The following is a 6,326-nucleotide window of genomic DNA, read 5'->3' on the forward strand; positions in this document are numbered from 1 at the left end:
TTCTTGAACCAGCTGTGGCAGTGGCACCCCTGTAACACCTGCCCTTGGGAAATAGAGGCAAGAGGATCAGGAGTTCGGGGTCATGCTTGCCAACTCAAAGAATTCCAAGCCAGCCAGGCCTTCAAGACACCATTTGAAAACCAAAGGCGACAGCCGCTTACAGTAGTTGCTTGAGAAGCGAGGGGCAAAAAGATTGCGACTCTAACGTGGGGCGGAGTACACCTGGGTGAACGACCCAATTAGCACCCGTGAGTTTGTTCTTCAGGGCGCGGCAGCACAGCTGCAGACCCTTGGTGACCCTGAGGGTCCGTACTTCTCCCTCTAGTGGCTCGCCCTGTGCCGGGAGCTGGGGACCTGGAGCCTGGGCTCTCGCGCGTCCTGACTGGGGCGGTCAGGCTGGATGTTCCTGGGAAGCAGCTCCGGGTTGCAGAGCAGGAACGCGCCCTTCCCCCGTGCAAACTTTCAGTCGCTGCGACGGAAGCAGGAACTTGATCACGACAAAAATCTGCGGGGCCCGTGCGGGAGCTGCGGAGCATCCTCCGCGACCCTTTCCAGACCCTTGCCCGCCTCGACGGTCTTTAAGCGCCACGGGGACCACAAGGTAAAGGCGTCTCTTCTCTCCCCTGGCTGGCCTCGGATAGAGTCGACTCCTGCCAAGGGCAACTCCGTTCCTTTGCCAGGTCCTGCTTAGGCACCCACACCAAAGCGATCCCAGGGACTAGGTTAGGGCAAAAAGGGGGCTGATCTGGAGAGTGTGTCGCTGCAATATCCCAAAGCAGATGGCCAGGCGAGCTTGAAAGCACCTGCTGTAAATGGCACAAGCTCCAAGTTGTCTGCAGAGGGAGGCCAAAGCGCTCAGGAAGCAGCATGCCGTTTGTTCAAAGGGAAAAGTTTCCATGTTTTCTCCTATGGCTCGTGTTTTCCTTTTTCAATCTGCTGTGTGATACTCTGTAAAGGTGTGTGTGTGTGTGTGTGTGTGTGTGAGAGAGAGAGAGAGAGAGAGAGAGAGAGAGAGAGAGAGAGAGAATATTATTGACTTCTTGATAGTATGCTGTAAGTGATTCCCAACAATTGAAAAAGCTCCGTACAAGTTAAGTTTGAGTGACTCTAGGAGACTGGAGTTTCTCTCTTCCATCTGTGCCTGTCCTCCTTTTGAGCAGGATTAAACCCCAATAATAACTGACCAGATAACTTATGGGCTGCTGTGTAGCTCAGGACTCTGGGTTCCTGCCCTAGGACTGTGCTGATATGTAAGCCTTAATTGGGGACCAAAAAAAGAAAAAGAAAGCTGAAGAGCTAAGTAACCAGTTGCTGGGTATCTTTAATGAAAATATTTTTTAAACTTTAATTAATTACATTTTCACTGTGTAGCCCTGACTGGTCTGGAACTCATTATGTGGACCAGGTTGGCCTCAGACTCGCAACATCTCTTCCTCTGCCTCCTGAGTTATAGCAAGCTTTCTTGCCGGACTGTCTTTGGACCACCAGCCCACAAATAATGACCCAGAGACTTATTATTAATTATGAAAGTTTGGCCTTAGCTTAGGTTTTTTCCCAACTAGCTCTTATAACTTAATTAACCCATATATATATATATACATATATATTTAAATCTACGTTCTGCCATGTGTCTCAGTTACCTCTTCTTTGTACAGCAAATCTGACTTGCTTGAGTCCGCTGGTGAAATCATGCGCCTAGATTCCTCCTCTCAACTTCTCTCTGCCTATTCTCTCCTGCCTAGCCTTTCCTGCCCAGCAATTGGCCATGTAGCTCTTTATTAAACCAATCCAAAGGCACTTAGGCAGAGACAAACATTCTGCAACACCCAGTGCCATGGTTAAAGGTACGTGCCACAATGCCAGTATCTTTGTTTTTAAGATTTAAAAAAAAATTACACTATTGAGCACATGAACACGTTTATACCCTGGTGCATAGTGTACGTCAGAAGACAACCTGTGGAAATTAGTTCTCTCCTACCGTGAGAGTCCCAGGGATTAAGCTTGTGTCATTAGACTTGGCAGCAAGTGCCCTTACCCACTGAGCCATCTCTAGGGATGTTACTTCCTGCAGCCCGAGAGCACAGCCCCTGCTTGGTCTCCTTGCACAGTTCAGGTATCTGTGCAAGCACACGAGGACAGACTATCTCAGACTCTCCCACTCCTCCCTTCCTTCCCCCCTTTCCATGGCGAGAATTCAGGAAGTCTGTGAACTCTGGGGAAATGCGTTATTTCCTAGCCTCTCACTGCAAAGCAGCTTTCACATCCAAGCGCTGGGATTTCGGGTGTGAATCATCATGCTGGTCCACCCTGGGTTTCTTGTGAGGATTTGAGGGTGTGATCTGTATAAAGTACAAAGAGGCTGGCATGTGAAAATGATACATGTTTCCATTTTACTGGACACAGAAGCTGGACGTAATAACAAGGGAAACAGCACACTTGTGTTCTATTATCATAGACTGGCTTTGTTGGTTAACTAACTGAAGTTCATTATTCACGTAGGGTTCACGTGAAGTGTTTTACAGTCCTATGGGTCTTAGTAGATATACAATGATGTGTCCATTACAGTATCATGCGAAATCAATTCACAGCTGTAAGAAGCCTCTGTACTCCAACCTCTTCCCCTTTTAGTAAGCTCTGATTTACTTTTAGGGCTTTAAGTTCTTCTTTTTTACCAGGTATGGTGGGTCAAACCTTTAATTCCAGGACTTGGAAGACAGAGACGGGCAGATCTCTGTGAGTTTGAGATCAGTCTGGTCTACATTTTGAGTTCTAGGACAGCCAGGGCTCTGTAGAGAGACCATGNTGAAATAAATAAAGAATAAAATTTTCTTTTTCCTTTTATGTGTATGGGTGTTTTGCCTGCATGTATGTCTGTGCCCCACCTGTGTGCACTCCCCAAGGAAGCCAGAAGAGGGCACCAAAGCTCCTGGGTCTTGAGTTATAGATAGTTGAAAACCACCCTGCATAGGCTGGTACTAGAACCTGGGTCCTCTAGAAGAAAATGTACTTAACCTCAAAGCCATCTCTTCAACCTCAGTTCTGGTATTTTTGATTTGGTTTTTCCAGACTATCAGGATATATTCTGAGTCAAAGTCAGAGTCAAGTCTGTTCAGAGTGGCTTCTTTCACTTAGCAGTATACAGTTGAAGATTTTTCCTATCTTTCTGTTGCTTGATAATTCATTTCCTTTTATTGCTGAATAACATTTAAATATATGATTGTGTCTTATTTATCCATTTGCCTGTGGAATAGCATCTTAATTGTTCCTAGCTCTGAGAAATTATGGAAAATGCTGCTATAACATTCCCGTGAATATTTTTTTGTTTAGAAGCAAACTTTTCAAAACTTTTAATTGTAATTATGTGTATATGTGTGTGGATGGATGGGTGTGTGTGTACATGTGTGCATACTGGTTTTTGCATGAGCCTATAGTGCCTGAAGAGGTCAGAAGAGGGTATCAGATCCTCTTGGATTTGGGGCATGACACCTCCAGAAAGGCAGTATCTGTTCTTAGTAGCTAAGCCTCCCCTCTAGTCCCTAGACTCAGTTTTCAATGCATTTGGATAAATACATGTAGGACAGTTGCCGAACTCTATGGTGAGATGACCTTTAAGTTTTGAAAGACACCACCACATTTCTTTCAGAGTGGCTCTACCATTTGCAGTCTTACCAGCACGGAATGGAGTTCCTGTTGGTCCAATCTTATGTTAGCTTTTAGTGTTGTCTGTTTCTCGGAGTTTTTTTTTTTTTTTTTAACCATTCTAATAGGTGTGTAGTGGTGTCTCAGTGTTGATTGAAATTACAGTTCCTTGATGATATGTTGAGCATTTTAGGATGCTTATTTGTGATTGTGTGTGTGTGTGTGTGTGTGAGAGAGAGAGAGAGAGAGAGACAGACAGACAGACAGACAGACAGACATCTACTCAGATATTTTTCCCATTTTTGAGGTTTGATTTTGGTTTTGGTATTGTGTCTTTTTTTTTTTCTAGGATTTTGTTTTTGTTTTTGTTTTCCTTTGGACAGGGTCCCACTATGTAGTCCTGGCTGGCCTGGAGCTCAATATATAGATTAGACTGGGCTCACACTCCCAGACATCTGCTTGCCTCTGCCATCCGGGTGCTGATGTTAAGGGTATATACTGCCATGCCTGGCTCACGTTTTAGTTTTTCCCTTATTTTTGAGAGTCCTTGGTATATTTGGAAGTCAGGCCTTTAGTGGATAGGTATTTTACAAATCTCTTCTCTGCAGCTAGGGTGGGGGAAAGCTCTGTGGGTAAAGCAGCTGCGGGTCAAACATGAGGACTGGAGTTTGGATCCCCAATTCTCACAGATGCTGGGTGGGCTAGGCAGCCTTTGAAAGGCAGAGGCAGGATCTTGGAGCAAGCTGCCTAGAGAGACTAGCTGTGTCAGCAAGCTCTGATTTTGATTAAAAGCCCATGCCTCAATGAAGATGGGATAGTCATTGAGGAAGATCCTGAACCCCCACAGACACACGCACCGCCCCCCCCCCCAACACACACAAGGGAAGAACCGTGGCTTTTGTGGAAGAGCAGTTTTTGGTTTTAATTAAAAATCACATCGGGGCGGGTGATGGTGGCGCACGCCTTTAATCCCAGCACTTGGGAGGCGGAGGCAGGCGGATCTCTGTGAGTTCGAGACCAGCCTGGTCTACAGAGCTAGTTCCAGGACAGGCTCCAAAGCCACAGAGAAACCCTGTCTCGAAAAAAAAAAAAAAAAAAGATTATTTAAAAAAAAATCACATCGGAACAGGAGACATGGCTCAGTGCTTACTCAGGAGTACTCGCTGTTCATACAGAGGACCTTGGTTCAGTTCCAGCACCCTCATGGTGGTTTACAACCATCTATAACTCTGGTTTCAGAGAGTGTCAATGGTTTTCTCTGACATCGTGAGCTCCAGGTATGCATGTGGTTTACATACATACATGCAGACAAAATACTCATACACATAAAATAAAATAAATGTAAACCCAACTTTTTTTAAGGGATTTTACTTTTGCTGTTGTATCTAAAACCACACCATTTAATTAATCAAAGAACATGAAGACTTTTCTCCTCTGCTATTGCCTGGAATCATAAGGATTTGTGATTTACACTTATGGCTAGAATCCATTTTGAGCTCATTGTTGTAAAAGGTTAAAGGTTTGTTTCTCCATTTATTGTTGCAATAAGACCACTTGTTTGCTTCCCAACTGCTCAGCCCCAAAATAATCACACAGAAACACTACTATTTGCAATACTGTTTGGCCATTGGCCTAAGCATAATTCTAGCTAACTCATATCCTAAACCCATCTTTATTAATCTGTGTATTGCCACATGGTTGTGGCTTACCGGCTAAAGTTCCGACGTCCAACTCTGGTAGGGCAAAATGGATTTTCTCTGACTCCGCCCTTCTTTTCCCAGCATTCAGTTTAGTTTTCCCCACCTATCTCTGTTCCCTAATAGCTCTGCTATAGGCCCAAAGCAGTTCCTTTATTAATCAATGGTAATCACAGTACACAGAGGGGAAAAACCCCATATCACCTCCCTTTTTCTGTTTAAATAAAAAGGAACGTTTTAACTATAACATAGTAAGATTACATATAACAAAGCACATATCAAGCAAGAATTACAGTTACAATATTTATATCTACTTTCTCTTTTATCATAACTAAGAAAAATAGGAAGTACATTGTAAGCAACTTCTAAAACTCTATAATTGGCAGAGACATCTTACTACCTGGACAGTTACCCAAAGTTCTTCTGTATTGTTGGGATATCATAGTATCCAGCAGACTTTTCCATGAAGCAGGGAATTTCAAAGACAGTTCCACATATATTGGCAATTTGTCAGTCACTTTCTTCTGTGTCCTGTAGAATGTATAGCTGACTCAAGAAGCAAGAACCCTAAAGCATTGTCTCACCTTTAGGCAAGTTTAGCAGTCATTTCTCTGTGGGTCCTGCATGTCCAGTTCATGAAGCAGTCCAGGCAAGAGCAGTTTCTTGTCCAAATGGCCAACCAACTCCATGAGGAGCCTCTTCAGTGCCCATCTTCCTCTTGAAGTAGCTTGGTGCTGCCAGGAGCAGATGTGTATCAGTGTCATGAATAGTCCTAAATTCTTAAACATTTTAAATGCCATATTCTGTAGTCTTTGAAAGGTTTGAAGAATGCCTATCACCTGAAATATATCTCTGTACATCTAGAAAATCTAACTAACATGACTACAAGCTTGACTGTTATAGATGATTATCTATTAACCTATATTTCTTAATAATGCATTACATTTCTAAATGAGTTGCACAAACACAATACCTTAATCAAGATCAGAA

General features: G+C 43.7%; 1 protein-coding gene across 1 annotated transcript in view; it reads left to right on the forward strand.

Annotated features, from left to right (window-relative positions):
* The window catches only part of Mansc1 (MANSC domain containing 1), a 21,188-nt gene continuing 14,862 nt past the window's right edge, over nt 1-6,326 (forward strand). The window contains exon 1 of the mRNA XM_050123221.1: nt 1-601. The gene's annotated coding sequence lies outside the window, so the exon portion shown is untranslated. The remainder of the gene's footprint in view (nt 602-6,326) is intronic.

The sequence above is a fragment of the Alexandromys fortis genome, unplaced genomic scaffold (assembly GCF_014885135.2).
Source record: "Alexandromys fortis isolate MF-2015 unplaced genomic scaffold, M_Fortis_MF-2015_v1.1 scaffold_223, whole genome shotgun sequence".
Lineage (NCBI taxonomy): Eukaryota > Metazoa > Chordata > Mammalia > Rodentia > Cricetidae > Alexandromys > Alexandromys fortis.